Source organism: Canis lupus, chromosome 8, assembly GCF_011100685.1.
Source record: "Canis lupus familiaris isolate Mischka breed German Shepherd chromosome 8, alternate assembly UU_Cfam_GSD_1.0, whole genome shotgun sequence".
NCBI lineage: Eukaryota > Metazoa > Chordata > Mammalia > Carnivora > Canidae > Canis > Canis lupus.
The window spans coordinates 67,837,625-67,863,462 of record NC_049229.1 but is presented as its reverse complement, the minus strand read 5'-3'; the positions used below and the strand labels follow the sequence as shown (position 1 = coordinate 67,863,462).

General features: G+C 45.4%; 1 long non-coding RNA gene across 1 annotated transcript; it reads left to right on the top strand.

Annotated features, from left to right (window-relative positions):
- Positions 1 to 18,635: 18,635 nt before the first annotated feature.
- Positions 18,636 to 20,981, top strand: LOC102155976. The gene is made up of 3 exons (XR_005362960.1): positions 18,636 to 18,743; positions 20,336 to 20,400; positions 20,762 to 20,981. It is a non-coding gene; the product is annotated as an uncharacterized LOC102155976 (long non-coding RNA).
- Positions 20,982 to 25,838: the final 4,857 nt, after the last annotated feature.

Here is a 25,838-nt window from a genome sequence, read left to right as displayed (position 1 = left end):
TAAGAAAATGAAAGTTGATTTCTTGCTCATGTCATTATCTGATGAGAGTGGGAGGCTTCCTCTGGACAGGTCCTCTCTGGGTATGAGCTATGAACCAAAAAGATAAGCTACATGTCCCCTTTACTTCTAACACACAGTGCGGGGACAGGGGCTGCTGTATCCTTGCAAAAAACTCTTCCTGTAGGAAATGGGTGATGAAGGGATAGTAGCATTCCTGATTTGTAGCAAGTCTGAAATCTTCATGTCTTGTGGACTTTGTGAAGGGTCCTTGCACTGGAGACTGCAAACTGTCCTTGGTTAGGGCCCAATGCTGGTCTCTAGGAGATAACTCTGTGGCTCCTGGCTCCCCGCTCGCTCTAGGGGCTCTCCTTTGTTCATCCCTCTCCTTGGCCTCATCTGCAGTGTTTGTTGGAAGATGATGCCCTCTTTGGGGACCGTGTGGACTTGAAGTCCACCTCCAGCTCAAGGAAAGGTTGAGGGCTTAAATGTGCATGTGTGTGAGTGTTTTTAAAGCTAAGCAATTATCCATTACCCACCACGAGCTTTTAAAAAATAATTTTGAAATTGAGGTATAAGTTAAGTATGCCCACTTTGTATGATGGACAGCTATTATATTAGTTTTGGTAAACATATCATCACGTAACAACCACCACAATAGAGATTTGGAATAGTTCCATCACCCTAAAACTTCCCTTATTCTTCGTAGTCAACTCCTCTGGCTACCCACCCTGGAAACCTGTGATTTATTTTGGAATCATATGGTATGTAGCTTTTGAGTCAAGCATCATTAGCCCCGTATAGTGTCCTGAGATGCATCTAGGTAGTTGTGTGTATCAAGAGTTCTTTCTTTTTTATTGCCAAATATTGCATTGTATGGATGTCACACTGAAGGATTTCACATTGATTCTGGCTTTGGGCTGGAATTGTGAATAAAGCTACTATGACCATTTGTGTATAGGTTTTAATGTGAACCTAAGGTTTCAGTTGTCTTGGGTAAATACACAGGAGCAGAATTGCTGAGTCAGATGGTAAGTGTATGTTTCATTTTATGAGAAGCTGCCAAAGTGTTTTCCAAAGTGGCCATGCTTCTTTGCATCTCCACCGGCAACGTGCGAGGAGTATCAGTGGCTTTCTTTTTCTTTTTCTTTCTTTCTTTATTTTTTTTTTGGTCAGCACTCAGTATTTTGTCTTTTTGATTTTTGCCATTCTAATAGGTGTGTAGTTTGCATTTCTCTAAAGATAGATGATATTAAGTATCTTTTCATGTGTCTATTTGCCAGCCATGTGTCTTCTCTGATGATAGGTCTCTGTAGATCTTTGGTCCATTGGGTTGTTAAATTGATTTCTTATTTCAAGTTGTGAGCATTCTTTTCTTTTTTTCAAAAAAATATTTTTTTTTATTTATTTGAGAGAGAGAGAGAGAGTGAGAGAGAGTGCATGGGTAGAAGGGCAGAGGGAGAGGAAGAAGCAGACTCCCCACTGAGCAGGGAGCTTGATGTGGGGCTCGATCCCAGGACCCTGGGATCATGACCTGAATCAAGGGAGGCACTTGACTGACTGAGCCACCCAGGCACCCAAGCTGTGAGCCTTCTTTATCAGACAACATAATTTGTAGATATTTTCTCTCAGTCCTTGTCTCATGTATGGAGTTTCTTAACACTGTCTCAAAGAGTAGAAGTTATAATTTTGAGGAAGTCTATAAAAATTTTCTTTTAGGATTGCACTTTTGGTACCGCATCTAAGAAATCATTATCTAGCCCAAGGTCACAAAGACTTTCCCCTATATTTTTTCGTAAAACAAAATGTGTTGTAAGTCTTGAATAACCAAAGGCATTTAACATTCACTTTTGGTTTCTTTGGCAATGCCTAGCCCTCAAGAACTTAGAAGCTTCTGCACAGTTTGCTTTGCTCCAGTTCTTCATACCAGTAACCACACCCAAGGTCCCTCCCAAGCTCGAGCAGAAAGGCCACACCCTTAATCCGATCTTTGCTTTAAGTCACTTTATCCAATGCAGAGGATTTACTGGGCTGTTGCCCCTCCAATTTTAAAATCCCATTTCTGTTTGGGACTAGAGCCGTTGGCTTTTTTAACTTGGCAAAGCCCCACATTTCTAGACTTTCTATTCCTCTTTGAGTCAGCTTGCCAATTGGGCAACTCTTTTCTGAGTTTATCCCTTTATAATATTTTCCCATTTGTACCCAACTGTATCTGATACACACAGATTATTAAAGCTCTGTTTTCAGATTTCTTCCCTAGAGCTATAAGTTCAGGAGTATAGACTCTGCCCTCCAAATGATCACAGACGACAGTCTTAGGAAATGCTTGGGCTGCATAACCTAGATGTCCATTCCTCCATCCTAATATGTTTTTTTTTTTGCTTCCCACTGCTTGACTGATAAGCTGATGCCATCTTTTTATTATTATTATTATTATTATTATTAATTTTAAAAGAACTTCAACCCTGTTTTCCCCTACTTCCTTAACAGGCAAGATAGGTAGCACTAGCTGCCATAACAAACAACCTGGCATTTCAGTGATTTCACATAATAAAAGGTTATTTTTTAAATTTTTTAAAAAGATTTTATTTATTCATGAGAGATACAGAGAGAGAGAGAAAGAGAGAGAGAGACAGAGAGACAGAGAGAGGCAGAGACACAGGCAGAGGGAGAAGCAGGCTCCATGCTGGGAGACCAACGCAGGACCTGATCCCAGGTCTCCAGGATCACACCCTGGGCCGAAGGTGGTGCTAAACCACTGAGCCACCCGGGCTGCCCCAAAAGTTTATTTTTTACTTATGTTAGCATCCATTGAGGTTGCTGGCTCCTTCTAGCATTGACTCATGAAAACGGGCTCCTTCTGTTATGTGGCTCTACTATTGCAGAGTCCTTCACCTCCAATCATGAGCATAGAGGTGAAAGGGATGGAGGACCATGTGGAGTGATTTAGAGCATAGAAAGGTGCCCATTAGGCAAGCCCACATCCATTGCCCAGAACCTAGTCAAAAGACCTACTATAACTGCAAGGGATGCTGGGACATGTAGTCTTTCTGTGAGTCCAAGAAGAGGAAACAAGTGTGGTAGGGTCTGTCTGCATGAGCCCATTTCTTTGGCAGGGTGCTGGAGGCCCTTCCTTTGAGTCGGATTTCTCCTTGTTCTAAGGATTGTGTATTGAGTAAAACCTCAGCATTTCTTTCAACTCTATTCAGGTACATATTTCTTTAAACAAACCTTAGTGAGAATCTTACCGTGCTAGGTATAGCATCGGCATGGGAAAGTGGGAGGTGGGAGGGGGCAGTGCTAATATTTGTTAAGTGACTGCTATACCTCTAGCACTTGAAATGATTAATTCCCACAGTGACAGAGAAACCTACTTTATCTCCATTGTACAGATGAACTAAATGGTTCAGAAAGGCAATCTTGACCAAGGTCACAGAGCTAGTAACTTGATCAACTGTGATTAAATCTTAAATTCATTATGAGAGGTTAACCCTCATATTTGCATTAGGAGGAAATTTATACCCTCCAGGTTATAGTCTGGTGGGGAAGACAGACACAAAACCAAATAATTACAATCCAGGGAGACAAGTGGACTCATCGTTGTTGGCACATTGACTACTATAGCTGGGGCTTGGAGGCATTAGTAAATCTTCAAAAAACCATTTGAGCTGGGGTTCTAGAGGGTAGTCAGGAGCTCACTGGATGGGGGAGAAGGAAAAGTTCTACTACAGATATTTCTCTGTGGCCTCTGCTCCAGGCCAGGCTGTTGATGGGAAGGCTCCCTCAAGTTTCAGTTTGGGGTTTCTGGTTTTAATTTGTGATGCCTGTGATGGGGGCTTCTGGGGGAAGAGCTAAAGGAAATTGCTGTTCTGAGCTGGCTGGGCTGTGTCCCCAGGAGGTGAAGATGTTATGATAAAGTGCTGTGATCATGACCTTGCAGAGCAGCCCTGCCAGGAGATAAGGGCAGAGGAGTAGCAGAAGGAGCTTCCTGCTGTAGGCTGATTGGCTGGTTGGGGAGATCTGCTGCTGCGGGCTGGGCCAGGCCTGTGGAACCCACTGAGTTGGGCAGTGAAGTGCTGAGTTTGCAAGGATGTGCTCTCCTCTGTGACTGTGGATCACCTGGTTCATGCAGGACCCATTCAAGACAGTTGGGGGCAGGGGAGTGAACTGGGTTTCAGCCCTGGCTCTGTTTTTCGTTAGCTAGGAGGCCATGGGAAAGTCACTCCACCACTCTGGGCTTCCTCTCCTTCATATGGAATGAGGCAATCAATCCTTACTCTGAAGCACTGTTGCTAGGAATCAGCAGCTCAAGTACCTACAAGGGTATTTGATGTAGAATAGATGCTCAATAGAAGATCCTTGTCATCATCATCATCATCATCATCTATTATCCTGGTCTGATTGTAGCCTCTTCTTAGAAAGGTATCCATTCCAGATCTTTCTTGAGCCCTGCAGCCATGTGCCAGGCTCTGGGGATATAGCCATAAAAAGCTCCCCTCACCCCTTAGCCCCCGAGCTTCTGGACTAAGGAGATTGAGCTTAACAAATAATCAAACCCATAAGCTACCAGTGGTGGTGAACTCCATGGGGGAATAGCAGGTGGTGCCAAGAGGCAGCCTGAGTGGCCTAACCCAGACCTGGAACCTAGAGGTTCTGCCCTAATCCCTCAGCCCAGTGAGCCTCAGGGCTGGGGCATCACGAGACCGGGATCTGCCTGGCTCTGAAGACATTGTGCTGTTTTGTACCTGCCCAGTGAAGCCCCCATATTCTCAGAATCCATATTTACCTTTTTTGGCATCACTATAGTCCTTTCCATTTGGTCTTCAAAGTAGACAAGGGTAAAAGGTCACTCCTCCTATTTAGTTTGTCCAAAGCTGATGGCTTTTGCTATGCTTGCTTGCCTTCTTCCCTCCTTCCCCCGTTCCCTCCCTCCCTCCCTCCCTCCCTCTCTTCCTTCCTTCCTTCCTTCTTTCCTTCCTTCCTTCCTTCCTTCCTTCCTTCCTTCCTTCCTTCCTTCCTTCCTGTTGATGCAGCTGCACAAATACAACGTCATGACCCTGTCAGCAGGCAGTCTGTCAGCATTTCTCAGCACTATACTTGAGCTTCGATATCACACCTCCTCCACGTGCACTATGAAAGCCAGTTCAGTATCTCAAAGATTCTGAAAACCTCAAAAAGCAAGAGAAGCTTCTCTGTCTCTGTCTGTCTGTCTGTCTTTGTACCTCTTTCTCTCCTTTTTTTTTTGTGGAAGGAGACAGAGCTTGAAGAATGAAAACTCTCAAAGGGGACAATTTTACTCATTAACTAGGCAGCAGCTCCAGGCCTAGCCCTGGGTTCTGCTAGAAAGAATATTTATTCTACTATAGGCTGAAGACCTCAGAAATTAACAAGTGATAAAACAGAGGGTGGTTATTCACATGGATGGGGAACAATGATGAAAATGGTTGAAAATTGATTGGTGTGCCTCGTTCATGAATAGGAGAAGGGAAAGGGAACTTGAAATGATGGGACATAACAGTACCACGAATTCCAAACAGGAAACAGGAAACACACATAGTGTGAATTGGGTAAGTGCACAGTAGATTTCCCGGTAACATAAATTGACTGCTAGCTTCTTAATTGCTGAATGAAGATAGAATCTTGGTTGAGACTGAGTCGAAAATTTGGACCCTATTAGAGAATGCCAATGGTGGGAGGTACTAAGTCCTGTCATCCTCCTGCCACATCTGAGGTGTATTACCTTGTGAAATTCACAAAGCAGGCTAAGAAGTCACCTCTGACTCCTTGGCTTCTCAATTCAGATATTATTTCTAACTTTCTCTTGACTTACCCATACTTCCCCTCCATTGCATGTACTGCAAATTTTAAACACTTATTTATTTGGAGTGATGTCTGTCTCCCTAACTAACCTGTAGACTCCAAAGTTCCTGCCATGATGTTCTAGGAGTTGGGTGGATGCTCTACCTCAGAACCTCTGAGATCTTCTGCTCTCACTGAAAACTGTCTGGCCATATGTCTTGGGGGCCTCTCCTGGGACAAATAAATGTTTCCCCAAACAAACAAAGCTCTGGCGTGAGATCTCAATGGGCTTCCTGTAGGTCTAGGTCTCAATGTTGCTACCTAGTTATTATCAGGGTGATCTTTTTTTTTTTTTTTTAATTTATGATAGTCACACACACACAGAGAGAGAGAGAGAGAGAGAGGCAGAGACACAGGCAGAGGGAGAAGCAGGCTCCATGCACCGGGACCCCGACGTGGGATTTGATCCTGGGTCTCCAGGATCGCGCCCTGGGCCAAAGGCAGGCGCCAAACCGCTGCGCCACCCAGGGATCCCTATCAGGGTGATCTTGAACAAGTCTGGTTTCATCTCTCTGCCTTTCGGGTTCCTGGTCTTCATAAAGCAGGCAAGAATTGGATGACACTGGTTGTTACAAGGCTGTAATAGGATCAGGTCTCCTGATCCCAGGTGGGCACCCTGTTCCATTTGACTGATGGTGGATTTCAAAAAAGAAGGTGTGCACTGACGCAGTTGTCACTGAGCACAAGAAAATACTAGGACTATTACTTATGTTCAGTTCATCTCAACACAAATAATAATTCTTGCAGATAAACATTTATGAAGGAAGTACATGTTCCAACAGTCTTTCTGATTTGAAATCCTTTGGGAGTTGTGCTCAGCTGATGGAAGCTCAGTGATTTTGGTAGAGGACACCTTTTGTTTTGACCACTTTAATTGGAAAATAACTGCCTCTTGGGCAGAAACAACAGAATATATTGTGGTTTTGTCTATGGAATTCCAAGCTCCCGTTGGGAACATCAGCTAGTGCCACCCTGGATTACTGCTTTGATATGGACTATTGTTCATTGACACTAAATGGCCCCCAGACTTCTGTTCTTTTCTGTATTTTTTTGTTTTATTTTTTGTAATTATTCTGTCTTTTCTCAAACTGCAGCGTAAAGGCATGAGCCTGTTGGGAGACTCACAAGATTTGGAATTCAAGTCCCATCTTGGCCAAAAAGCTTACCGTGTGACCCCGGGGAGATGGCACTTCTCTGGTTCTGGGCACCTCATCTGGAAAATATGCGGACTGGCCCCAATCATCATTTCTAGATCTGTTGTAGCTCAGTGATGCTGCAACCCTCGTAGCTGGCCAGCATTGCTCTCAGAGACCCTCCCCCACCCCAGATTCGACCTCAGTTTGGAAAAAAACCCCAAACATATATAAGACATTGCCTTAGGTTTAATGTATGAACAAAAAGGTAAATCAGCAAGATTATTAAGACGGAGCTTGAAGTAAGACTTGAAGAGAGAAATAGAGGGCCTCTCACAGGGACAAACACATGAGTGCACATGCCTGCATTTTGGTACCAATGTTGAGCACAGACATCTTGCCCATGGACAGGGCTCGAAATCTGATCCTTGGTGGAGGCAGGGGCTTTGTTCTTTGTGAGCTGACAGAAGCTCAGTGCATGTGCTGTGTGCAAGCCTGGAGCTGCAATCGTGTCTGGGTCCCAGGTCCTGAAGTAACCTCTAGTGTTGTTTGGGCGGACAAATCCAAGTCCAAATACAAATCCAAGACCATAGGGGAAAAGGCAGAGCCAACTCCAAGGATACCTGGCTGTTATGAGGATCTCTTCAACTTGTGCTACAGAATGACTAGGGGAAACACAGAGAGGTTCATTCATTAGAAGCTTCCCACTGGTGCAAGACTCAGGTTAGTAATTCAGGTGAAAGGGCGGGGGCTGTGGGTCCAGAAAGTTCGCGTGCATCACAATCTTTGACAGCTTTATTGAGGTTTAATTGACAGGCAATAAACCACACAGGTTTAGAGTGCACATTTTGATAAGTCTTGCCATACGGGTGTACCCATGAAATCATGACCACAAACCAGAGAGCAAACATATCCATTGCCCTCAAACATTTCTTCATGCCCCTCTGCAATCTCTCCCTTCTGCCCCTCCTCACTCACACCTCCGCTCCTCCATCCTCAGGCAACCACTGGTCTGCTTTCTATTCCATAGGTTCGTTTGCATTTTCTTTTTAAATTTGCTTTTATTTGTAGCATTTAAAAAAAGATTTTTATTTATTTGAGAGAGAGAGAGAGAGAGACAGAGCATGAGCAAGGGGGAGGGGCAGAGGGAGAGGGAGAGGGAGAAGCAGACTCTCCACTGAGCAGGGAGCCCCGTGTGAGAATCAGTCCCAAGACCCTTGGATCATGATCTGAGCTGAAGGCAGATGCTTAATCGACTGAACCATCCAGTACCACCCAATGCCCTGGCTTGCATTTTCTAGAATTTTATTGCAATGAAATGGTACCATTTGTAGTCTTCTACATCTGGCTTCTTTCACTCAGCATAATTACTTTGAGATTCACTGATACAGTTGTATCTATTTGCGATCCTTTTATTTGCTTGGTAAAGAGCCTATTAAGCCTTTGCCCATTTTTTTTTTAAGTTAATCTAATTTTTTTTTAAGTTAATCTAATTTTTTTTTTTTTTTTTTTTAATGATAGGCACACAGTGAGAGAGAGAGAGAGGCAGAGACACAGGCAGAGGGAGAAGCAGGCTCCATGCACTGGGAGCCCGATGTGGGATTCGATCCCGGGTCTCCAGGATCACGCCCTGGGCCAAAGGCAGGCGCTAAACCGCTGCGCCACCCAGGGATCCCTTGCCCATTTTTAAATTAGAGTTTTTAGAGGCAGCCTGGGTGGCTCACCGGTTTAGCGCTGCCTTCAGCCCAGGGCGTGATCCTGGAGACCTGGGATCGAGTCCCACGTTGGGCTCCCTGCATGGAGCCTGCTTCTCCCTATCAGCCTCTCTCTCTTTCTGTGTATCTCTCACAAATAAATAAATAAATAAATGAATAAATAAATAAATAAATAAATAAGATCTTAAAAAAATTAGAGTTTTTATTGTTACTATTGAGTTTTAAGAATTATTTATATATTCTGAGGATGGTTCTTTATCGGCTATATGATGTACGAATATTTTCTCCTATTCTGCGCCTTGAGTTTTCAATTTCTTAGCAGTATCTTTTGAAGAACAGAAGTTCCTAATTTTGTTGAAGACAATTCTCTCTCTCTTCCTCTTTAGCCTTTATAAATTGTGCTTTTGCTGTTGTATCTAAGAAATCACTTCTTAAAGGTTACAGAGATTTTCTTGTATGTTGTCTTCTTTTTAAAAGTTTTTCAGTTTGATGCTTCCCATTTAGGTTTATCATTTATTTTGAGTTAAGTTTTGTACGTGAGGTGAGGTATGGATTAAAGTTCCTTTTTTTTTTTTTTTTGCATATGACTAATACCATTTACTGAAGACTATCTTTCCTACTGAATTACTTTTACGTCTTTGTTGCAAAACAATTGACCATATTTATGTGGATTTATTTTTGGAGTCTAATCTGCCTGTCTTTCTTGACACCAATACCACACTGCCTTGATTACAGTAGTTTTAGAAGTCTCAAAGTCAGGTAATGTTAATCTTCTGGTTATGTTCTTTTTAAAAGTTGTTTTTTCAGGGCATCTGGGTGGCTCAGTGGGTTAAACAGTGATTCTTGATTTCTACTTAGGTCATGATCTCAGGGTTGTGATTGAGCCCTGTGTCTGGCTCCTTGCTCAGTGGGGAGTCTCCCAGAGATTCTCTCTCTCCCGCTCCCTCGGCTCCTGCTCCCATCCCATCTCTCTCTCTCTCTAAAAACAAAACAAAAACAAGTTGTTTTTTCCCTTCGGGGCCCTTTGTATTTCCATAAGAATTTTAGAATCAGTATGGCAATTTCTGTAAGAAGGCTTGGTTGGGTTTTGGTTGGAATTCCATTGAATCTATGGATCAATTAAGGGAAAATCGATATCTTAACCAGAGTGAATTTTTTGGTTCATGATTATAATAAATCACCTCGCTCATTTAGAATTTTTATCAGAAAATTTTATAGTTTCTTATGCTTGGGCGTTATACATCTTTTGTTAGACTTTTCCCTCAATGATTCTTATTTCTTAATGCTATTATAAATGACTTTTTCATTTCAATTTCTGATTCTTGCTAACATATAGAAACATATCTGATTTTAAAATACCAATCTTCTATCTAGAAACCTTGCTATACTCACTTATTAGTTATAGTCACTTTTTATGGTATATCACTTAGGGTTTTCCTTATAGCTTATCATGTCTGTGAATAAAAACATTTTTACATCTTCTTTTCCATCTGAATTCCTTGCATTTCTTTTTCTTGCCATATTATACAACTTAGAACTTCCAGTGCAATTGTGAGTATAAATGAGAGCAAACTTCTGTCACTTTGTTCCTGATCTTGGGACGAAAGAATTCAAGTCTTTCACCATTAGATATTATGCTAGCATATGTTTTTGGAAGACGCCCTCTATTAGATTAAGAAAGCTGCCTTTTATTTCTATTTTGTGGAGAATTAAAAAAAATTAGAAATGAATGCTTACTTTGGCCAAATGCTTTTTGTATATTTATGAAGATAATCATATATATTTTTTTCATTTTTTTGTCTGTTAATATGATAATGATATTGATTGAATTTCAGAAATTAAACCAGTCCTTTATTCCCAGGAGAAAACCCTGTTGGCCATGATGCTATTGGATTCAGTTTGCTGCATTTTTAAAAAGAAGTTTTGCATCTGTTTTCCTATGGGATATTGTACCATAGTTTTCTTCTCTTGCAATATCTTAATCTTCTTTTGATACCAGAGTTGTGCTGGATTCATAGAATGCACTGAGAAATGTTCCTTCCTCTTCTGTTTTCTGGAAGAGTTTGGTATTATCTCTTTCTGAAATGGTCAAGTAAGATTCACCAGTAAAGCCACCTGGGCCTTGTGATTTCTATTGGGAAGGTTTTTGAGTAGAATTTCAATGTCCTCAAAATTTAAAGTGCTCTTTGGGTAATTCATTTCTTCTATTTCTGCTTGTGTAAATTGACAGTTTGTCCATTTCATCTAAATTGTTGATTCTGTTGGCATAATATTTTTAATAGTGTTTCCTAAAGATCCTTTTAATATCTGTAGAATTTGTAGTGATGTCACCACTCTTAATTTTGATATTGGTAATTTGTTTCTTCTATTTTCTCTAGTCAATCTGGCTAGAGTTTCATCAATTGTATTGATCTTTCTAAAGAACCAGTTTTTGGTCTTATCAACTTTTTTCTATTGGTTTGCTATCTCTTTTATTTCACCTCAGATTGTTTTTATTTCCTTTGTTTATGCTTAATTTTGGCTTATTTGTTCTTCTTTAGGTTTTTTCTGTTATGACAGAAGCTGAGATTTTTGAGTTGAGAACTTTCTTCTTTTCCAATATAGGCATTGAAAGCTACACATTTACCGAGTGCTGTGGAGCAGCATCCTACAAATTTTGATTGTTTTTATTTTCATACAGTTTATACTACTTTATAATTTTCCTTTTGGTTTCTCCTTTGATCCATGAGTTATTAGATGTGCATTATTTAGTTTCCAAAATCTTGTCGATTCTCTAGATATCTTCGTGTTATTGACTTTCAATTTAATTCCATTGTGGTCAGTGACCATATTTGGTAGGACTTGACTTATTGAGACTTGTTTGGTGGTCTAGAATATGCTCTATTTTGGGGACTGTTTCATTTGCACTGGAAAGGAATGTGTATTCTTCTGGGTATTGTTGGGTCAAGTGCTCTGCAAGTGTCAATTTTGTCAAGCTGGTTAGTAGTGTTCAAGTATTATTAATGATTTTCTGTTTATTTGTTTTGTCAATTATTGAAAAGGAGATACAGAGATCTTCAGATAAAGTTGTGAATTTGTTTCTCCAAGCAGTTTGCTCCATGTACTTTGAAATTTCGTTGCCAAATGCATAAACATTGAGGATTAGAAAGTCCTTTTGATAAATTAACCGCTTTTATTATGAGATTATCTTTGTTATTTCTTATTCTGAAATTGACTTTGTCTGATATTAATATAGCCACACCCACTTTTCTTTTTTTTAAAATTTTTATTTATTTATGATAGAGAGAGAGAGAGAAAGAGAGAGGCAGAGACATAGGCAGAGGGAGAAGCAGGCTCCATGCACCGGGAGCCCGACGTGGGATTCGATCCCCGGTCTCCAGGATCGCGCCCTGGGCCAAAGGCAGGCGCTAAACCGCTGCGCCACCCAGGGATCCCCCACTTTTCATTTAGTGTTTTTATGGTATATTTTTTCTTATGGTTCTACTTTTGACCTGTGTATATTTAAAGTATTATTTTGTAGGCAGCATAAGATTTCACAGAGTTTTTTTGTTTGTTTGTTGTTAATTCAACCTGGCAAATTCTGCCTTTGAACTGTGGTGTTTAGATCATTAATTTTAATGCTACCTTTGATATGGCAAGGTTTAAATCTACTATCTTGCTGTTGGTTTTCTGCTGGTCTCATTTGTTCTTTGATTTCCTCTCCTTTTCTGCCTTTCTTTAGACAGAATATTTTGTTTACAATTCTATTTTGTCTCCTTTATTGGTGTATTAACCTTAACTTTTTGTTGAGTTATTTAAATAATTGCTTTAGGGTTTTTAATATGCATTTTTAATTTATTGTGGCCTTCAAGTGACATTATTGCACTTCATGTATGGCCTAAGAAACTTGCAACAGTGTACTTCCATTTCTTATCTCCTGGTCTTTGTGCTTTTGATGTCATACACTGTACTTCTACTTATGCTATAAATCCCACGGTGCATTTTTATTTTTCCTTTTAAGCAGTTGATTATCTTTGAAAGAGTTTTGAATGAGAAAGGCATCTTTATATTTATCCATGGAGTTACCATTTCTGGTGCTCTTCATTCCTTTGTGCGGATCCAGATTTTCATTTAGTATCATTTTCCTTGTTCATGAAGAACTTCTTTTCACAGTTCTTGTAGTGCAAGTCTGCTGGTGCTGAATTCTTTTAGCTTTTGTGTGTCTGAAAAGCATTATTTTGCCCTCAGTCCTTGAAGGACAGTCTCAAAGTCTCCATAAATCTGCAAACAATCCCCTTTCCACTGCTCCCCAAAGCTCTAAGTGTGTGTGTGTGTGTGTGTGTGTGTGTGTGTATGTGTGTGTGTGTGTGTAGGGGACAGGATTTAGAATTATTTCTTTTGTGTGGAATATTTTACAAGAGCATAGAGGAATCAGTTCTGCACCCAGCAGTCCACTGAGACAGGAGCCAATGTGGCTGATGCTCCATCCTGAAAACAGGAATGATGGGAAGGATGTGAGGGATGTGAGGGATGGTGATTTATCACTAGCAAGATTAACTTGATCAGGGAGGAGAGAAGAGTTGTTTTGTTTTTTTGTTTTTTGTTTCCCTTGGAAAAACAGCCCCCCGTTGAACCAGTGGTGATGAACAAATACCAGGAAATTAGTGTCTTTATGCCTTGATGACAAAGTTTTGGGTTTCTATGTAGCATCAAAGCCAAGTCCATCTTTTGTGTTCTAGGAAATAGGTTTGCAGAAACTGTGATGGAGCTTTCTGTCTCCTTGGCACATGGTGCTGGTGGTCGGTTTCTTCACAGGTAATCCTTATCTTCTCCTCCGGAGGAATGAACGGCAACATCCCCTCAGCTCAGCTGAAGTTCCAAGGCATCACGTATGTGATTTAGTCGGCAAAATGAAACTAGACAGACAACCCTTGTACTTTCTGGTTGTTTCCCCCATGATGGTGGTTTTTACTTATTTGAGCACTTCTGGTATTCACACTTCAGCCCACCTGATTTCTCAAGGACAGAGCTTAGGGGGAGAACCCACAAAGAACACATGCAGTCAAAGCCTGGGCCATTGAAAGATCTTTGAAGTCAGGCTGTCTCAGCGCTAAGTCCCAGCCACCTCATCTGAGCTACTTTGTACCTCCCTTCTCCCAGCTGTAGATGCTATTGGATTTTGAAGTATTGCTCCAGACACTTTGGGGTAGGGAGAGGGTCTTAGTCCATTCAGGCTGCTAAAACAAAATACCATAGACTGGGTGACATATAAACGTCCAATCTTTGTTTTGCGCTGTAGTGGAGGATGGAAATCTGAGGTCAGGGTGCCTGCACCGTTGGGCAAGATTCTGGGATGCAGACTTCTTCTTGTACCCCCATGGGGGGAAAGAAGCATGCAACTCTGTGGAATACAAACATACAGACCATAGCAGGAGGGTTAATGTGTATGTGCAACAAAATTCCTTTCTAGAATCTGAAAATTTCTAAATTTGGAAACCTATCTGGTCTCAGAAGTATCAGATAAGTAACTTTGAATCTATAGTAAACAATTTATAGCAACTTGCTAGGCAGACATCACTCCAGGAATTTGCCCATTTATGTTAATTTGCATTTCCTTGTTTACCAGTGAGGTTAAATTTCTTTCTTTCTTTCTTTCTTTCTTTCTTTCTTTCTTTCTTTCTTTCTTTCTTTCTTTCTTTCTTTCTTTTTCTCTTTCTCTCTTTTTCTATCTATCTATCATTATCATCTATCTATCTATCTATTATCTATCTAATCACATCAATGTTATTGATGGATTTTGTTCATTTTGATAGAGTTTTTAGTTATCCAGAAAATCTCTCTCAAGGTCATTTTTTTCTTCTCCAAAGGCACATGAGGCATAAACCTTCAATGTGCTTGCTTTTTGGAAATTCCTTTCTTAATTTCAGCAATGAGCAGTCTCTTGGCAGGGGAGGATTCTCTGTTTTTCTTAGTTCATGGAGGATGCTCTGACGTGTTCTGTTATTTGGGAATGTGGAGGAAAGTTCTGGTGCCAAATCATTGTTTCTTAGTGTGGATGCTGGCAATTTTTTTTTCCTTTTCATCCTTTAGATTAAAAAAGGAATCACTTAGGCACTGGGCTCTTTACTTTTGTCTAGTATGTACAACAAAAAAACTCAATAGGAAGATATTCATCTCAGGAAAATTGTTTTTTTCTTGGTTATCAGGTTAGTGTTGACTTTCTGTCTGACCTGGGCTGTGTGGAATTCCGGTTGCACGGATACTGTGTCACCATGATGGAATTTTCTTGCCTTCTACCATTTTGCTCATCATACTGTCTATTGATCCTTTTCTTGGGTACTGGGGGGTGGATTTCTCCAACCAATGGTCTATTTCACTGATTTGGTTTTCTGTACTATCAGTTCTTTTATTCTTTGTCACATCCCTTGTATTTACCTATGTAACTATTTCCTTTTGGGGTACCTGGCATTTGATCAGGATCATGTATTTGCTCAAGAAACTAGTATTCCCTCATCCCCAAGATTTATTTATTTATTTGAGAGAGAGAACACGAGGGGTGGGGGAGAGGCAGAAGGAGAGAGAGAGAGTCTCAAGCAGACTCCTCACTGAGCACGGAGCTCAATCCCAGGACCCTGGGATCATGATCTGAGCCAAAATCAAGAGCCAGATGCTTAATGGACTGAACCATCCAGGTACCCTGAAACTTTACTATTCTTGATCTCACTCTTCCCAGCTGCAAGGTGGGTGGATAGGAATTGGACTGGACACCATTTGAAGTCCTTTGGCACCATTGGTCTGGAAAGTATCCTTGAAATTGCCATGAAAAGGGAATAATTGATACTGGTCTCTACCCTTTCTCTGTTCAGTTGGAGACACTACATGGTCATGATATTATTTAGTGCTTTGGGACAGAAAAAATTCCTGTGAGAGTACATTAGAGTGCATCTTGTAACACACTAGCCTTGCTCCAGGATGTCCTGGGAGTCAGGGGTCTGCTGTAGTCCACCGAGCAGCTGGAGCCAATCCTTCCTCTCTGTCCTCAGTCTCCTCACCTGCAATATACATAGGCTCTCCTACCCATGTTAAGGCCCCTTCCATGGGCCCCGTGGGTATGTTGGAGGACAACTCTTTCAGTTAGTGAAATGTTAATCAATTCTTAACGAATATGTTTATTTTCTTTCCTTGGGCTCTTCAAAACTGTGAAGAATATAAGAAAAATGTCTGCCCTGAGGCACCTGGTTTTGGGCCAACTCTTGAAGATAAACAGTATAGAATTTTCTTGTACTTCATTGCCAAACTCACCTGCTGGAATTCACAGGGATCGTCCACTTCCTGAGAGCCTCCCAGGAAGGCCTTTTCATGTATGTTTACTGTGGCCTTTTCATGTATGTTTACTGTGAATTTCTCAACAATGACAGTTGGCTGAACATACAGGGTCTGTCTTCTTTGTGAGGGTCAAAACTAGGGGAAACCAGGTTCCATTGCAAATGGGTTCAGCATGGCAAATCAGGGAATGTTCAACCCACAGTGGCCTGAGGTTTGTGTTTACAGTGAAACTTGAATTCATACAAGATATTTCCTGGATTTAATTGGCTTTAAGCATGTGCTGGGCTCAAAGTTCTAGCTCTCAGGGAAGGCCTTGGAGTTCATGATGCCTTCCGCATCTAGCCTCCGGATGCAGCATGTGTCTTCTGAAGGTCTCAGGAAGCGGACAGATCAGGGATTAGTCTAGCTCTGCCACTATCTGTGCAACCGCCAACAAGCAGTTAACCATCGGGTCTCAGCTTCCTCATCTATAGAATAGAGAGACTAGTGGGGTAAAATCAAATTGGACCACATGCAAACAATGTCCATTCACTAATGAAGTGGGGGCCAGATATGGATCCAGACTAGGGCTTCTCTATCTCAGCACCTTTGATGTTTTGGATGGGCCAATATTTGTGGGGGACAAGAAGCTATTCTGTGCTTTGTGGGATGGTTGGCAGCATTGCTGCCTTTGCCAATAGATGCCAGTGGTACCCCCAAGGTATACTGAACAAAAATGTTCCAGACATTTGGCCAGAATCATCCCCAGGTTGAGACTCACTGCTCAGAAGCAAGTAAGGTGTCCCTCTGGACCTTGGCCCTAGCTGGTCAGTATGGAGATATTTTTTTGTACAGGTGGAAAAGATTTGGTGGAGTGATCTATACCTCATTTAAAATATTCATCTTCTGGGGCACCTGAGTGGCTCAGTCGCTTAAGTGACCGACTCTTGATTCTGGCTCAGGTCATGATCTCAGGGTCCTGGGATCAAGCTCCACACTGGGCTCTTGTGCTCAGTGGGGAATCTACTTGAGATTCTCCTCCTTCTCCCTCTGCCCCTCCCCCACGCTTCTCTCAAATAAACAAATAAATAAATCTTAAGAAAATAAAATACTCATCTTCCTGGAGATGGAGGAAGTGAGATTTCCTGGCTATTTAAAGTGAGACTATTGTCTGGCTGCTGGGGCTGTGGGCTGACCTGAGTGCCCTGCTGGGCCCTCCTGCAGTGGCCACATCTCCTGTCCAGCTCTCCTTTGTACACCTGCTATGCATTTCTAAGGCCTTCCTGGGAAGCAGGCTCTCTCCTTTAGCTCTGGTGTGAATCTGCCTTGGAGAGGCCAGAGGCTCAGCTCTCTGTTCGTTCTGCACCTGGAGCCACCATGTTTCCTGACACTGGGCTATGGTTGGGAGGGGTGCCATCCAGAGCCAGCAGGAGATGCCTCTGAGGTGTGGGGTGGTGGGGAGGGTGGAGGCAGCCCAGGAATTCTGAAGGCAGTCTTGCCCATGGCCTGACCTCCTGAGGTGCCCTAGTCACCAGAGTGTCTGCTTCTCTCCATGGAGCCCACGCCTGGGGGCCTCCCAATGTCCTTGGGAAGTGTGGCACCAGATCATTTTATGGGTTAGTCCTCAATACCTTGAATGTCTGGATAGACCTGTGTCTTTGGAGGCAAGCTTCCAGCCAGCTGCTCACTGGGACTCGTGGCAACAAGGAGGCAGGCTGACCAGACTCTATTTCTTCCATTTGGCTGGCGGAAAAATGGAGATTTGGAGAGGATAGAGGACTTTCCAAGGTTGCACAGGGCACCTTTCTTTCTATGGTAATGAGCTCTCCATCCTTGGAAGTGTTCAACACTGGGGACCCCTGGGCATGGTGCAGGGGAGCATGCTGGGCCATGCTCCTGAAATCTGATGTGTTGGTGAAAGCCGGGTGGTGTTCTCCCTCCCAAGACCACACTCGTCTTCCTCTGAGGCCACCCAACTGGTTCCCTACTCTTTCCAATTTTTCCCTCCTCCCTTGGAACCTGGTCTTCATTCTCTCTCTGAAGTGAACTTGCTTTATAAGTTCTAACAAGAAATATTATGATCTAACTTCTTGTGGCTTCAGGAGATACAAATCTGTGGTAACACTTCAAATTAAGTGTCGTGAATGAGTAATTACTTTCTGAATGTAAGGAGTCCAATTGAATGGGAATCATTATTGTGCGTTAATTAAAATCCCACTGATTATTAAAATTATATTTTGGTGTTTTAATAACTCTATAAGGGACATGTAGATAAAACTCAGAGATATACACCAGTGTGGATTCTTGCTAAACCCCAATAAATATTGGTATTAATTCAAACATGTATTTATTGTTTCACAGAACCTAAGTGAAATTTATGCCCAAGACGAGTTGGGTGTCGCAATTAGGTCTGTGCCTCTTTGGAATCTGAATGTAGGGATCTTTTGATCTTTATGAAGTCTGAGTTTGGGGCAAGCATCTTCTGAGTGCAGAGTGGCTGGGAAAACCAAGGAGAAGGTTTCAGGTGGTTATGACATGCTGCTGTCAAATTCCTCTGGGCTGTTTTAAGGACCAGAGTGGAATCAGAACTTGGAGTCCTCTTTGAATCTGATTATTCTTAGATCATAGAACTGTATACTCTGAGTTGGTTGGAATTTCAAGTCATCTATTCACCCAGGCTGGCTGCTTATCAGAATCACCTGGGGAACTTTGGAAACATTCACATTTCCCGTGGCTCCCTTGGAGAGCTGAGTGGGTAGGTGGGGAGGGTCCGGGCCAGCCCCCCAGATGTCTGTCTGCCCACAAGGGCCTGGGGATGCATCAGGGACATTCTTGCCTCCACCCCCTTACTCTTCTACCTCCCCTGAAGGCTCCCTTCCACCATTCAAGGGGTCTGCAGAAGTGTCCTCTAGTGGTTAGCATTGTATTGGGGACCCTCACACGTCCCTGTCCTTGCTAGGATACTGGCTCCAATGTCTCCAGTCACACTGGACCAACTTTACTTTCCTGCTTCCAGACAATGGGGGTTTCTGGCTTCCCCAGAAGCTGAGGTCACACTTGAATTTCTTGGGGGTGCCTAAGAGATGATTTCTCTAGGGAGGTGGTGCCCTGGGTTAGATGGAAAGATGGCACTATGTATCTGAGAGAGGCAGGACACTTTAGATGGCCCATTTGGCAAGACCATTTTAATAAGGCTGTTTTGATACAGGATGTATATGGGTTAGGCCCTGGAAGGAAACGGGGCACCCTCAAACTGGGTCATTTGAGGGGACTTTAACAGATGTAGCAGCTTGCAAAAGGGTGAATGGGGAAGAGGGAAAGCCTAAGGTATAGCACGGCAGCTGGGGGTGGGGAGGAGGAAGGAGACCTGGGCGTAGGGCTGGGGTAGGGGTGTAGTGGCCTCCGGTGAATTCCAGGGAGAGATCTGGGGGGCCAGAGGGCCTGTCAGTCACTGAGATAAGCCTCCTGCATGCACAGGACGAGACTGGCAGGTGGACTAGGAGGGTCAAATGGAAGATGAGCACAGGGACAGAGTGTGGCTCTTTGAGATAGATGATGGAGCTAGCTCGAACTTGCATCAGGTGCTCCTAAGTGACCCAAGGGGTGGTTCCTGGAGGGCATGGCCTTTGAGGTGGCCTTGAGGGGTGGGCAGGTGCAGATTGGTGGAGCTAGAGTGGTGGGGGCATGCAGATGGCCAGCACAAGTGAAGGGAGGACAGCCAGCCTCTGCAGCAGGTGGGCGCCCTGGGCAGTGGCCCCTCAGATACGGCAGTTGACTTGAGAAGGTCTGGTTCAATTCCTTGCTGGGGAAAGAGTCTGATGCCATAGGCCTGAGCGTCCCCTGATGTGAGTGAAGGGAGCAGGGCCTTGGTTTGGGCAGGGGAATATGGCAGGATGGAAGCACTAGGGAGTGGTTGGGAGCCATTTGGGTTTACTGTGCTGGCCTGGGTGAGGACTTAATGAGGGTCAGGTTGCCAGTGGCCACTGCAGGGATGGAGGAGAAGAGAATGGAGGGAGACAGTCCAAGGTTCTGGCCAGAACTCATTATCGATGGGGTGTGGGGGAGGGGGAGTAGGGGTGACATGTGGTGACCCCATCGCAGCAAGGCATCAGGCCAGCCTGGGCCTGAGGACTCACACTCGGAGTTCTCCAGGTTGCTGCTGGGGGTCTTTGGTGCCTGTGTTCTCAGTGCATCCCCACCTGGTTCCCAGCAGAATCACCTGGAGAGCCCCTAGCCCTGCTCCGAGGAGCCAGACTGGCTCAGAAATCGGCCCTATTAAGATGCCCCCTGGAACCTCTGATGCAGGTGCTGGGCTGATTCAGCTCTTTCTTCCCTTCATCTTTCCAGCCTCCAGAGAAGGTCCCTGAGGGTTTTCGCCCCCTTCACTGGTGTGGGAACTGAGGCATGGGAGGGTGAGTGGCGTACTCAGCCTCATAGTTTGAGCCCAGGCCCAAAGGAGCTGAGGTCTGGTGGGGATTGAGGGTGGGGTGGGAGCCGGCTTTGATTCCTTTATTCTCATCTCAAGGGCTCCTGGCAGCTGCTGGCAGGTGGTGTCCCCAGGACAGGGCAGCAGCGAGAGTGAGCGGGTGGGTGCCAGGCCCTTCCTGGTGGTTGGGACCGTGGCAGAGGGAGCCCTGCTCAGCCTTAGAGCCTGAGGAGGAGGGAGCTGAGGCAGAAGGGGATGGAGGAGCAGGTTGGCCACTTGGGTCCTGGAGGACGAACCATACACAGGGTCATGAGGAGTGAAATGAGTGCACATCCTTCCCTCTTCAGCTGGAAACATTGCCAAGTAAACCAAGTCTTCAGGTCTTGGGGATTTTCCTGAATTAACTATTCTCTACTGAGGCATGGCACGTGACCCAAACCATGATATGGGAACCGGTGTAGAAGTGTGGCGTCACACATCAGACAGACCTGCAAGTTGTCCTGACCCCTGGTTTCTTCACCTGCAAAATAAAGATGGCACTGCCCATGCCCCTTGTTGTTACATCAGATGGTGTCAGGTGAGGAGCACCTACAGTATACTCAGCGTGTGACTAGGTTACTAGGCTCGGGGCAGGAAAAAGCTACCCAAGGCCACTATTATCACAAGTACTTGGCCAAACCCGGTGTGTCATGCAATTATTGGTTAAGGTAAATATCAAGTGAGCATCTCTCTCCCTCTCTCTTTTTTAAAGATTTTATTTATTTATTCATGAGAGACACACAGAGAGAAGCAGAGACACAGGCAGAGGGAGAAGCAGGCTCCATGTGGGGAGCCCGACGTGGGACTCGATCCCGGGACTCTGGGATCACACCCTGAGCCAAAGGCAGATGCTCAACCACTGAGCCATCCAGGCGTCCCTCAAGTGAGCATCTCTTAAGTGTCACACACTGTGAATTGCTGTAGGGAAATGCAAAATTATACACACGTATATGGACCTTGGGAAGCAGAAGTTTATACTCCAGGAGGGGATAGGGAGTGCAGAGAGAAGAGCCGACTGAAGCGGACAGCACATATCTTCTTTCTCAACACTCTCTGTGTCTTGGGCATTGGCCTGGACCTACTTTAGAGCCTTGGAAGTGTAAACAAGAAACAAAAACAATTTTCTAACATGCTTTATGGGACTGCTCATGTGATGGGGCTGCCCCAGGCTGTGTATAGTCAGCTAGACTGAAGACTGAACTACTTGGCATCTTTTCCTAATCTAGGTCGTCTGGACTTCCCCTTCTTAATGGCTCCACAGACTCCTACACATCCTTCAAAACCCCACTCAGATGTTACTTCCCCTAAGAATTGTTTCCCAACCTGTGTGTCCCTTCCTGGCTGGCTCAGAAGCCTCTCTACTTTCACGGCCCAGTGCCAGCCCCATTAGAGCCCCAATCACGCTGAGTGGGAAGGGGTGGTTGCCTGCCTTCTCATTCATCATCAGCTACTGGAGGACACCGTTCTTATTCACCTCTGTGTCTGCAGTTCCAGCTCAGAACATGGCACAGAATAAAGGCCAGGTTTGTTAAATGCATGCAGAGATGGACATAAAGAGATCACACTCCCCTGGGCATGAAGGGGCGAGGACGGGCGCAGGGCCGTTGGCCTATGACAGAGCACAGTGTCCAATACGTGTGGCAGGAGTGAGTGGTGACATGCTGCCCCTTGCCCCCGCCCCACTCCTGCCCTGAGCAGTCTGCTCTTTCCCCCAGGGATCCCAAAACACTTCCAGGAGCAGGTGGCCTTTGACATGGGATTTGATGTCTCATTCTTAAAACCATGTTACCCATCTTCCAGGGTGTGGGCTGGGGCCAGGGGGCCAGCGGGAGGTGGGGTGAAGGGAGATGACTAATCTGAGGAGCGTTGCCTCTCTGCCAAGAGGCAAAAATATTGTCCAAGTAGGAGAGTGGATCTCCATCCCTCTGGGGGGCCTGACTAGCCACGATTCAGTTCTGACTCAGTTGAGATTTTTCACTTTCAGGAAAGCTGGGGCCGGGGGAGCTGGGGTGGGAAAGCCAGAGCAGGGCCGAAGGGAAATGAAAGGAGGCAGAAAGGACCAGGTCTGCTGGGAGGGGGGATTCTGGGCGATGCACAAGGATGGGGTGTCAGGGTAGCATGGCCTGGACTCGCCTGTCACAGCAGCTCCTGCTTTTCCAGTTGTTCAAGAACAAGCTCAGGGAGCATCTCCAGTGGGGGAAGCTTCGTGCTCTGGGCTGCGGGGAAGCAGGTGGACAGCTCTGCTCCCTGCCGCCGGGAGATCACAGGTGAAAGAGGCAGACAGGGATGGGGATGGTCAGAACATTAACGCCTTCTAGGATCTCTGAGAGTTGACTCCACAGAGATGGTCTGCTAGGTGGAGCGGCAGTTCATGCACTTGTGGACATTAAACAGCTCTATGTGCCTAACGTTGTAGATACACAATTAAAGTGCTGTCCCCACAGGGTTTTCATTGCAGTGAGGGAACCAGACATTTATCACAGCACCTAAGAGCACTGGTCTTTCCTGCTAGGGAAAGCCACATACAAAGTTTTGAAGGTAAGAAGACAAGATTGAGTGGGAGCATCCTAAGAGGCGAGAACGGCATGTGCAAAGGGCCTGTGGTGGGAGGGACTGAAGGAGGGCTTCATGGCTGGTGTGGAGAGCATGGGGGCCAGAATGGTGTGAGGTGGGCTGAAGGAAAGATCCAGCACGCCAGTCATCCCAGGCCAAAGGCTCACTCACCGCCTGTCTACACTCTCCTCATTTGGCACTTATGAGAAGGTGAGGCCAGGCTTGTGACTGCCAGGGGCTCTGTGATATCATGGGAAGGCATCAATGACTCAGGAGAGAAAGCGAGAAAGCAGACAGAAAAGTAGGAAAAGCCATATGCCTCAATGCCAAGAAGATGAGAATCAGGATTGCTAGATTTCAGGTTTTTGGGCGAAGGTTGAGATTCTGTGTGTTCCTCAAAAGCGCTGGGGAGGGACTACGGCACGTTGCCACTGCGGGTGTGCGACGTGGCCAGATTGGTGTTCTGCAAGGTGATGTGCTTTCTGCGTGGGCTGGAGGGGCACAGGCACTAGCAGCCCAGGGCCAGTGGTCCTTGCCAGGGAGACTGAGGCTGGACCAGGCGGGGGCAGGGCCAGGTCAAGGTGGGGGTTACATTTTAACTGTTGTAACTAAATTAAAGAAAGTATTTTATTATTTGAGAAAGAGAGCAAGAGAGAGCGAGCAGGAGCTAGGAGAGGAGCAGAGGGAGAGGGACAAGCAGACGCCCCACTGGGCGTGGAGCCAGATGAGGGGCTTGATCCCCCGACCCCGAGATCATGACCCCGCCTGAAATCAAGAGGTCAGGTGCTCAACCGACTGAGCCACCCAGGCACCCCATGTTCTATCTAAATTCGTTTCCAGATCTGTTTGCAAGCAGTGCCATTGGCTCGTTCTTTACCCACTCTCTTTAGAGGAGAATGTGCTGGCGGTGTCCTCAGCCTCCTGCCTCAGTCACTAGCATTAGGTGCCAACCACACGAGGGCTGTACCCAGGACTCCGGGGCCATGCACAGAGCGGGGGGCCCTCAGGGACTGCCCTGCCCAGCGAGGCCGGGGGCGGGGGGGGCTGCACTCTCGGAGCCCTGAGCCAGCCTGAGAGGCAGGGGTAGGGGCTCTGTGGGAGAGATGGTGCCTAAGCCTTCTCTGGGCACAGAGGACAAGGAAGGGCGTGCCAGATGGGAACAGCAGACAGGGAAGCACGGAGACCTGTGAGAACATGGCATGTGAGGAAGGTGGTTAGGCCTTGTTAGAAAGGGAAATGTGAGTAGGCGGTGGGGCGGAGAGATGCCCTGACTGGCTGAGGTGGGCGAGCCTGGGGTCTGGCAGGATGTGGCCTGGGCCTGCTCCAGGCAGGGGGCGCTTCCCGCAGGTGGCCCTTTGATCTCCCAACAAATGGCCTATTCAGCATCTCGGAGCCTGGGCCCTGGCAGCCGGGGTAGGAAGGTGGCAAGACACGGGATTGTCTGCCCGCTGCTTCCAGGGCCGGGAACTCGCTCAGCGACTCCAACTGCACGGGGGGGAGGGAGTAGCCAGGTCCTGGCAGCCGCTGATGGCTTCTTGCCGAGGACTCCCCTGACCGGCCGCGGGGCTGGCCTCTGGGCTCCTCCGCCTGCCTTTGCAGGTCCTGGGGCTGGAATGGGGGTGGCTCAGTGTCGGGATCGCCTGGATGGGGTGCACGGGGGCGGTTGTGCTTGGGTGCACAGACCCAAGACAGACAGACACACAGACCCTTCTGCAAGAACTGAGTGAGGGGGGCTCCCTTCCTCCACTGGAAACTTCTCTGCGGGGGAAGGCCCCTTTGTTGGGAGAGGCAAGGCTGGCTGTAGCGGCCCTAAATACCACAAAGTTTTAGATCTCCTCCCCACCCTCCACCTGCCATTCAGTAGTTGATTCTAAAACCACAAGAGAACTTTTTTTTTTCATGACACTAAACGTTCCTGAAGGCTGAAAACTGAACTGAAGAAAGCTTCTTTCTAGACTTTTGAGTTCTTTCTATTTATTTCAGGTATCTTTGCTTCTCTGGTGTCCTAAGCGCACACGTAGGAGGCCAATTGGCTGAGGGGTGATGCTAGAAATGTCCCGCTTGCAAATTGCCAAGTTAGGAGGCAGAGCTCGGTTGGAACTACAGGGTATTAGTGGGTTGAGGGCCAGGTGTGGACTCATCGTCCTGGCTTCACCTCACTGTGTGCCCTCAGGCGAGTCACATAACCACTCTGATCCTCGGTCTCCTCCTCTGGAAATTGGTAACCGTGCCCATTTTGCCGGGCGGCTGTGAAGATCCAGCGCCCCGATGTACTGAGTGTTGTGTGTACCCATAGTAGATGCTCAGTGAACATTACTTCCTCATCTCTTAGAAAGAAGAATTGGCTTAGGAATCCACTTTAATTAAAATGTTTTTGTTGTGTTAAGAATGGGCCAAAAGTCACAAAATTATTTCGAGATTGTTTTCACTGAGTTCAAAAAATCCAGAAGACTATTTAATCAACAGTCTGTTTTCTGCCTCAGAGCCGCACTGATGTACTTCTTTTTGAAAATGCAAATAAAGCAATTTCAGTTTTCAGATTTGTTTGATTCATTTACTCACTCCTTCACTTATTCTGCAACCAAGCAAACACCTACTCTGTGTGAGGGCTGGTGCAGAGAGGGGGCTCGGGGCTCAGGGCTGTGAGAGAGGCAGACTCAGGAGCAATTTACTAACAGTGACCTTGGGCAAGTCCTTACCGCTTTGCAGCCCTCAGGTGTGCTATTTGCATAATCAGGATAATATTTCCCTTGCAGGATCCTTGGTGGGGATTAGAAATCCTGCATATGAAGAGCCTGGTGCGAATGGGGGAAGCCACTGTTACTGAGACAT